This window comes from Salvelinus fontinalis, chromosome 9, assembly GCF_029448725.1.
Source record: "Salvelinus fontinalis isolate EN_2023a chromosome 9, ASM2944872v1, whole genome shotgun sequence".
Lineage (NCBI taxonomy): Eukaryota > Metazoa > Chordata > Actinopteri > Salmoniformes > Salmonidae > Salvelinus > Salvelinus fontinalis.
The window spans coordinates 35,273,022-35,282,937 of NC_074673.1; the positions used below are offsets into that span (position 1 = coordinate 35,273,022).

Sequence of the window (9,916 nt, forward strand, 5' to 3'; positions counted from 1 at the left end):
AAGTATGTATTATTGTTGTCTCTGTTCTATGGAAATACTATGTCTGAATAGATTTGAAGGGAAAATGAAATTCGGAGTCTGAGTCTCCACGCCCCCACTGAAAAGCAGTCTCTCCAATGCTTTGATTTCAGCTATGAAATTATCTTTTTTTTAAATAAAGAAGGGAACATATTGTACTCATTCAAATCTAACTTTGTTCCTCCAAACTGGAAGATTGGATTTTCTTTATTAAATTAGCCCTCTTGTTCACACACTCAAGGGGGCCATTGGCTCAAGGCAGTGAGAAAAATGTCTGGGTTTTGGGGTGCAAGGCTGGCATAATGCTGGTTTGTGAAGAGAATGAAATGTTTTGTTCTGGTGGTGCCCTTCTGCAAGAAAGGGTCCATTTGGACTCCCGTTTTTTAACTGGCCGTCCCTGCTTTCTTCTGTGCTCCTCTGTGTTGTGCCAGCTTCAGCCCTGAGCCTCTCACCGAGAGACAGCTTTGATGTGGCCCCGCTGGGCCGCCGCCCCCCCTGTGCCCTGATTGGTGGATGGCTGGCGGGGCGATGTGGGAGTGGATGGGGGATGAAAGCGCGCGGGGCAGCAAGGGGGCACCTGCACACAGAGCCTGGCCTGTGTGGCTCCTTCATCTTCAACCGCTTCCCCTGACCGCCGGCTGAACTCCCGTGTCAGCGACCATCACACGGTCGCTGTGACCTCTCCATCTCTGCCTGCCTCTTTCTCTCTATTCACTTGGTCTGTCTCTGTCTCTCTCTATCTACTCACTCAATCGCTCTGTCTGCATCTCTTTCTCATTCCTTCTCCGTCTTTCTCTCCAACTCTCTTTCCATATAAGTGTATTATGAGAGTGTAGTTGTCAGTTGACAGGTGTAGTATGTGCTGTGTATTCAGCTGAAATATACAAGGTGAAACAATATGTTGCAAGAATATTGATGTCTTTTCCTCTGGAATTTAACTGGTCTTTGTACAAAGACAGCATGTGCTCTGAACAAAATGTATATATTGCCAATATTACAGTTATAAAGCATTTACTTTGTGTTGGATCTTCATCTAATGTCATGTCATACTAATATTCCAGGAACACAGAAATCAGTTTCACTGTAAGGGTGTGGTAATGAAAATTGTAATGACAATTTTAAATATTTGACATATTAAGACAATATCCATTTAATGTGAAGCAGATGAAAATTAGCCAACATCTGTCAAGTTTCAGCTGTAGGGCTGATTGATTTGCCACTCTTGACCTCTGTGGGAATTTGATTAACCATAAAATGGTGCATTATGTCACCCCTAATAGGACCATTTAGTACTGCCAGAAGGTCAGAGCAAAAAATACCTCTTTTTCACTTTTATTGAGATGTCTCAGCAATAAGGGCACTGTTTCAGTACAGCTGTATGCCAAGAAGGCACAATCAACTACAATGAACTCCTCTGTGACATCACATTTCAGACGTTTCACTGTGTCCAAAAGAATATGTGATGCGATTTCTTACAAATACAAAAATAAAAAGAAGAAGAAGAAGATAAAAGGAATGTTGCCAGTTGATAATCTCAAATAAATGATGTTTAGTTTGAGTAACACGATTATAAATTCATTTTGGTTTATCATGTTTACATATGCTGGATACAGTATTTTGGATGTAAATTAAAAATGATCACATTTTAAGGCCAGAAGAAAAACTGGTGTCTCTGATTTGAAGAGTTTGTGAGAACCTGATAAACTATTTATTTTTCCCACTTACGGTGTTACTGTTGTACTAATACTTCAGAGGCTTGCGACAATGCATTGTCTATTAGGCTGAGATGATAGTTGTGTATAGATTTACTGCAGTGTGTCTGTATGTGTGGGGTTGTCCAAATAATGTGCTGTATTTTCTGCTAGACCGGGGCCCTGACCTTACTCTCATATGCTACCGGTGTGCACCAATGTCCCAGGTCTCAGGGAACACTATATGATTATGATCCCTCTGCTTTTTAGAGCCGTTTGGAGAACAGAGATCTGAGCTGACCCTGTGTAAATGCAGTTGTTGCAGAGGGAACCTGCTTGTAAATGAGGGTCATGGTTCAGGTGCTAGAGGTCACAGGGGTTGGTCCTCTTTGTGGATGAGGGCGCCTCAGTGCCTGCCTCCTCTTCGACCTCCTTTTGCTGAACGTGCATTCGATTGTGTTAGGGCCGATAACGTATGGAGCTCAATGGCAACAGAGTCACCTCTGGGCCCAGCGAGATGTGAAAGGTGACAGGCAGCAGGATCTAAGCCAATAGACCTCAAAGAGCATCTGTCAGATGTCTCAGACAGAAGTGTGTGCTCAGCAGTCACAAAGCACTCTTTAAAAGAGACATGGTGATTGTATAGATGGACAGGTGGTACCTCACTATTGTCTAGCGCTGAGTTTTGTTTAACCTTTTACTACGTTCCATGTTACTTTGTTGTTTACTTTTCCCCCATTAAGCTTGGGAGATCTTTCAAACACTCATTTATTCTGACGCTAAAGTTTCAGCTTATACATTTCCATGTCATTTATCTATTGTTTCCTTCTTATACCTAACTACCTGTCCAGACGTTCGGTGGGAAGAGCTTGAAGGAATTGCCAAAGGACGTGTGAAAGTGCTGCACTTCTGGCCGCGCAAGAGAATTTCAGAGCAAAGCGTCAGGACTCACAGCACTTAGGCCCAGTCCCAAAGGCTGTGACTGGCGCAGTGGGGCCCACATTAGCTCAGCCACAGCTCTCTGAAATGGACTCGCCTGAGCGGAATGAAGCACATAAGGCACCTTGCACACCATGCCAAGGGCTTTATCAGGCACAGATCAATGGGCGCCTGCATTCTCTCAGAGCGCCCGAGCCACAAGGGCAAATACAGTATCTTGGGGGGTGGCGGAAGTCATACTGTATATAGGCTTAGGGCTGTGTATGTGTGTGTGTGTGTCTCGCCTGCTTTAATCAGGTTGTCCAACAGCAAACACTGGGCTGTCAAGTGAAGCGTTTCAGGCGGCAAAGCCTTTCAGTCAGGACAAAAGGTGGGAGAAGCCGTGGGACTGCATGGCCCAACCCTCTCATTCGCTGAATGCTCCTCAGTTCTCCAGTGGAGCTCAAAAGGCCTTTGCCCTTCCAGCTGTAAAATTGGCTGACAGGGAGCCTCTAAAGCCCCCCACTCATAGATGAGTCCACACAAACTGCAGCATTTACTCAGGCTGATTGAGTCCTGAAGCAACCAAGCTTTTCATCAGGATGATATTTCACCCAGGTAGCGACTGAAAATTAAACATTACTTCAGGGCCTGTTTTGGCAAATGTTGTGATGATCATGATTAGATTATAGCGGCATTGTAACCAAAGCTATCCATTGTTACATAGTTTATGCTAATCAATTAACAACATATCGAAAAGCATATATTAGCTATGTATGATAAGCTTCCATTAAGTCTGGTAAATATCTATTTTAGATAATCAGACAAAATTAAATCATACTAATTGAGGTGATGTATCTACAGGACCAAAGCTGAGTGATACACGTTTCCCTGGAAAACAGATTGAAAAAAATATTGATTTCCAGAAAAGATGTATCTCTGAAACCATAGGGACGGCCTATTAACAGAATGAAGAGGAAAGAAAAATCAATGGTAATGTCCAAGTAGATTTCCATCTTCTAGCTAGCTATTATAATAGTGTGGGGCCTGAAAAACTCTCTCAGCCTGTCATGATGGTGGCTATGTGAAAGCAAACACAGCCATTAGTTTCTCATAATGTTGATATTTGTTAGCATCTTGTTAGCATGTAGTTCATCGAAGGCCTTTAATTCTGTGATGTAGAATCTGTGTCCGAAAATACACTAAAGTGCATCCTTTGGAAATTGACACTGATAAGAAAGATTACAGCAAAAAGAATGCTGATTAGAAGAGGAGGCGGCCTCCTCGAGCCATTTGCAAATGTATGAAATTGGCTAACGACAAGGTCGTGGCCGTGGGCACCAGGACATTGAGCAGTACAGAGGAGGAGATCTGCAGTCGGCACAGAGCACCAACAGTCAGGGCCTCGCCATGTTGTTGACATGATTCCTAGGACTCTCCTTTCATCACGGCCGCTGCCACTCTCTGTCAGGAGGAGAGAGAAAGGATTGTAACTTTAGCCCTATTGTTTAACATCTCCCAAAGACGGAGGACACAGAAATTATTCTGAAGAGCAGAAGACACACGGTGGAAAATGACCTTTAACTGCACTTCCTTAGCTGAATCTCATCCAATTAGAGCACTGTATATTTTCCCTAATAGCGGCTGATGAGGCAGGGCCTATGAGCAAGCACGCCCGACCGGCGTTGCTATGCAGCGAGATGGCTGCTTAGCACCGGAGTAGCGCTGGGGAATAAGTGAGCAGAGAGCTTTAATTTGATAGGGTTAGAATCCTGCAGGCTCCAGGGTCGGGGGTCATCAGGAGCTCGTCTCACACTGAATATGAAGAAATCACAAGTAAATTGCTTACATCTGCTGCCGGTGGCTGGGAGGGCTATGATTGGTTCCCAGAGGTGTGCACCATCTCACACGGGCAGTGGAAGGGGGCCTTGGTGCAAAGAAGGCTTGTAATTTGAGTAATTCTGCATTAATAGATGTTAAAAAATCATTGGAGCAGCTGGTTTGAAAAGCAGAGCCTTTATGAAATGCTTGTGGATCACGGGGGTGTTTTTTCCACCGTCTTCTTTAAATGTCCCTGCTATTATCACTACAGCCTCTTGCAAGTGCTCTCTCTCTCTCTCTCTCTCTCTCTCTCTCTCTCTCTCTCTCTCTCTCTCTCTCTCTCTCTCTCTCTCTCTCTCTCTCTCCTCTCTCTCTCCTCTCTCTCTCTCTCTCTCTCTCTCTCTCTCTCTCTCTCTCTCTCTCTCTCTCTCTCTCTCTCTCTCTCTCTCTCTCTCTCTCTCTCTCTCTCTCTGATGGAGGAGATGATGTGGTGCATATGCAATATGTCAGACAGGAAAGTAGATAAATAAGGCAAACAAACCGCCATGTGAAAATGACTATCCATCAACATTGTCCAAGGCCTGGAATGAAGAAAAACAGCTTGTAATATTACTGCTCATGAATAATGCTACTGGGGTTTGAAGTTCAAGATGCAGCATATTGCACTCCCCACGTTTGTCTTTTCCACGTATAGAATGTATAGGTACCCAACCACCTCCTCCGTAATTGCTAAACCATTAAATCTGTTTTTGTTTGTGTTAGTAAATTTGATAGATACAGGCATGCATTTAGTGAGGAGTAGTTACTTAATTTTTTTTTATTTGGATTCAATCACAATCAAGATATTTTGTGAAGCTACAAATCTATTTCCTCTAGCCAATACAACACTTGCCGGGCGCTCATATTTCTCATCATAGCCTTTACTTTGGGATTGTGTCCAACAGAAAATTAGACAGGCTGTGAATTATCACAAATGCTCTGGCAAGTGACACTCCATTGGAAGGTCTTTGTCATCAATTATGTGTCTATTAAGAAACAGTCAATCAGTCAATGTGCAAATAGCCAACCCTCCAATGGCTCAGCCATAGACAGGATGCTGTCAATAGCCCATCTGATATGATTTAACTGTGGAGGAACTAGGTGCTCACCTTAGTGAATTCACAATCCCATTCACCATTGGGAAACCACCCTCTACTATTACTGATTTATTGACATTAAACAAAGATTTTTAATGAGGAAATTGAATGAAAATATATTATTTATATCAGACTCGTAGAGTCTCTCTCCTTATGTGGTCCTTATGACTGACTGATCACCACTTTGTAATATTCTGGAGAATGGATATGGGATTGAATTGCTTCTCTCTCTTTTTGCCCAGCCTGGTCTCATAGACATAGCAAACTAAAATCTGGGACACTCAAATTAGTATGATATGTTACGTTTGGTTTGGTTACATAAGACCGAAGTTTACTTAAAGCATAAACAAAAGGAGGGTGGTTGGTCGGGGTGGATAGGTGGACGTATAACGTGAACGTCTAGAAACCCAAATGTTGCATTTTAGAATCTCATTACAGACAACTTTTGCATTTTAGCTAATTAGCAACATTGCAACTACTTTGTACTTTTTTTAGCTACTTTTCAACTACTTAGCATGTTAGCTAACCCTTCCGCTAATGCTAATCTTAATAATCCTGACTAGCTTCAACCCTAACCTTAACCCCTAAGCCTAACCCCTAGCCTAGGTAATGTTAGCCACCTAACTAACATTAGCGTTAGCCACCTAGTCACCTAGCTAACGTTAGCCTCAACAATTTGTAATTCGTAACATACGAATTGTAATTTGTAACATATCATACGAATTGTAATTCATAACATACACTACATGACCAAAAGTATGTGGACATCTGCTCGTCGAACATCTCATTCCAAATGCATGGGCATTAACATGGACTTGGTCCCCCCTTTGCTGCTATAATAGCCTCCACTCTTCTGGGAAGGCTTTCCACTAGATGTTGGAACATTGCTGCGGGGACTTGCTTCCATTAAGCCACAAGAGCATTGGTGAGGTCGGGCACTGATGTTGAGCGATTAGGCCTGGCTCGCAGTTGGCGTTCCAATTCATCCCAAAGGTGTTCGATGGGGTTGAGGTCAGGGCTCTGTGCAGGCTAGTCAAGTTCTTGCACACCGATCTCGACAAACCATTTCTGTATGGACCTCGCTTTGTGCACGGGGGCATTGTCATGCTGAAACAAGAAAGGGCTTTCCCCAAACTTTCCCCACAAAGTTGGAAGCAAATAATAATCTAGAATGTCATTGTCTGCTGTAGATTTCCCTTCACTGGCACTAAGGGGCCTAGCCCGAACCATAAAAAACAGCCCTATACCATTATTCCTCCTCCACCAAACTGTACAGTTAGCACTATGCATTCGGGCAGGTAGTGTTCTCCTGGCATCCGCCAAACCCAGATTCATCCGTCAGACTGCCAGATGGTGAAGCGTGATTCATCACTTCAGAGAACGCATTTCCACTGCTCCAGAGTTCAATGGCGGCGAGCTTTACACCACTCCAGCCGCTGCTTGGCATTGCGCATGTTGATCTTAGGTTTGTTTCATGCTTCATTTCATGAAGCTCCCGACGAACACTTATTGTGCTGATGTTGCTTCCAGAGTAAGTTTGGAACTCGGTAGTGAGTGTTGCAACCGAAGACAGGCAACCGACGACTTTGACTTTGACTGGGGCAGCAGTAGCAGGGAAAACATTTTACAAACTGACTTGTTGGAAAGGTGGCATCCTATGACTGTGCCACGTTGAAAGTCACTGTGCTCTTCAGTAAGACCATTCTACTGCCAATGTTTGTCTATGGAGATTGCATGGCTGTGTGCTCTATTATATACACCTGTCAGCAACGGGTGTGGTTGAAATAGTCTAATCCACTTATTTGAAGGGGTGTCCACATCCTTTTGTATATATAGTGTATCATACGAAATGGATGATGTACATCCACAAATCAGTACATACCATAGCAAACGTAACATATCATACTAATTTTGGTGTCCCCGATTTTTGTTTATTATGTCACGTCTATCCCTGAGTCCAGGTTGTTCTGCCCCACAGCATTTGAAGCAGCAGCAGCAGTACATTTGACTAAATAAAAACGCAAATTGGATGTCTGGCGGATTAATTTGATTTCCGAAAAGCTGAAACCGAGACCCTGTTAGCTACCTCGAATGATGGACACTAATATTATGTTCTCACTTTGTAACTGCAGTTTTAGTGGGTATCCCTTCCCAATCAAAACAACTGCCTCCAAAACATTATTGCATTATGTTACCATTTTGAACCAAATGACTGTGAACTGGCTCCGCTTCATCGGAGAAGTCCATGCAAAAACACATTGCAATTACTGCTGCCTGACTCCTGTTTCATAGAGTCCAACTGTCTGTGTGAGGTAACTCACAAACTCTAGATAATGGACTGTGTTTGGAATATCATCTTTGTACCTGTCAAGTCCATTACTAAAGATTATTGACAGTGACATGGAGTTAGACATTTTTCTGCCTATTTAAACTAGAATGCAAATGATTTCAACCAAGTCTAATTCTTCTCTCACAGTCATAACTCATAAGTTAGAAGTGCTATTTATACACTTCAAGATTATTTGTTATATTTTTAGAAACCATTATTCTGCTGCGACATCTGTCAACAGAGGATGAAAGAAGAAAAGAAGTCTGGCTGCTTTATAAGAGTGCTGATGGGTCTGCAGCTTTCACATCTTCTCCCTGTCAAGAACAATATATTTGCCTTATTAACCACTGAGCTGGTAGCCTTTATTCAGGTTCTGACATAAACCAACTAGATTATCAAATATGGCAACTCAATTTGACCATAGGTCACACTGATAACGTGTTTGTAATACATTATTTCATGACATACAATGCATTTGGTTTTCCTCAGCCAGCGCTTAGGTAGATAAAGTACTGTATGCATTTTCAATATTCCTGTGCTCAGGAGACTCTTTATGTCCAGTATATAGATTAGTGTGCCTCTGCGCGAGCTGAAGGAAGACCTGATAGTCCTCACCGTTCTTCATAATTGCTATGACAGACTCACTTAGGCTGCTCCTCCGTCCAACGGCATTATTGACATGGATATATCTCAGCATCTTTGTGGTGGGGAGAGAGGGCCTTCCAGTCCACCATAATGGCTGGATATGTACAGTGTGGAAAGGAAACCATCCTTTTATAATGATAGGTAGGTAGTATTCCACTGGGACATCTTTTAAGAAGGAAAGGGATTAGATAAATTAGTCACATACTCCAAAGTCATGCGACCATTTTGACGTTTCTTTGAAAATATTTACTGTATGCAATATTCATGAAACGGTTTGTGAGAAAACCAGATGATAGTAATCATCAAATAAGTAACCAACTTCAAAATATCCCGTTCAAATGCACAAAAAAAGGATTTTGACCAAAACTTGTTTTCCTCCATCTGTCAAAGACTCTCCCTATTAAGCAGAAGGCACCATTACTCTGATTCCCACTTGATATACATTTTTTATGTCTAAATGTTTCCCATAACCTTGTTGCTTAAGTGATTTGTTAGGGAAAATAAATACATAATAATTAAAAGAGGAGGTTTGTTTGGCTCATGAATCAGCAGTGGGCTGTGATGGCTGTAGCTCCAGCTGAAGCTGAGGCTGAGGAAGCTAGCTAGCTCAATAAGCCTGATTTCCTCTTCAATGTTGGGCCATGGTAATGAGAATATCTGGAGGTCAATGGGGGTTACTCAGTCTTCTTCAACAGGAAATTAGCTTTTGGTGGGCTGTGTTCCCAAGGTAATGAGCAATGTGTGTGTATTTAATCTTAGCTAATATTGTTATAATAACTAAATGAATTATTAAAAACAAGCAAATAGCTACATTCTGAAGACCACCAATGTGAGGGGGATCCATGGATGCTGCATTACCCTACCAGTTCTATCAGTACAGTGAAGCTTGGCTGTGAAGTAGAATAATTATGCTCATTTGGAGAGCAGGGTCAGACAATGCCTACGTTGATCAAACGTTTCCGTGGATTTACCACAGGTCTAAAGAATGGGGGCCATGGTCTCTGAGCAACTAGAACGAGACCTCCATTTTTTGGGGTCAAAGGTCATGGTTATGTTTGCAAAGCCCATCTTTACTATTTGTTATTCTTTAGGTTTAGAAAATAAATAATCATTACCAGAGTGCAATTTAATTGTAAATCATATCGAATGTGAGGCAGTTATTTTTTTAAATGCTTATATTGCTCAGTTTATTCATCTTTCCTCCCACACAAATACAACCAGTCCAGTTCTAATCTGTTTCTTCTTTTTGACCATTGCAAGGTCATCATTTCCTTAGCATCTATTGTCACGTAGTATAGTGAGGACTATGAATCTAAAGTCATAATATGCAAATGTATTCTCCGGATTGTATAACCCAC

The 9,916-nt window shown here is 42.2% G+C and overlaps 1 long non-coding RNA gene across 1 annotated transcript in view; it reads left to right on the plus strand.

Moving 5' to 3' along the window:
- LOC129862479 (uncharacterized) overlaps nt 1-1,667 on the plus strand; it is an 84,806-nt gene extending 83,139 nt beyond the window's left edge. Inside the window, exon 4 of the long non-coding RNA XR_008760771.1 lies at nt 450-1,667. This is a non-coding gene — a long non-coding RNA (uncharacterized LOC129862479). The remainder of the gene's footprint in view (nt 1-449) is intronic.
- The last annotated feature ends 8,249 nt before the right edge of the window (nt 1,668-9,916 follow it).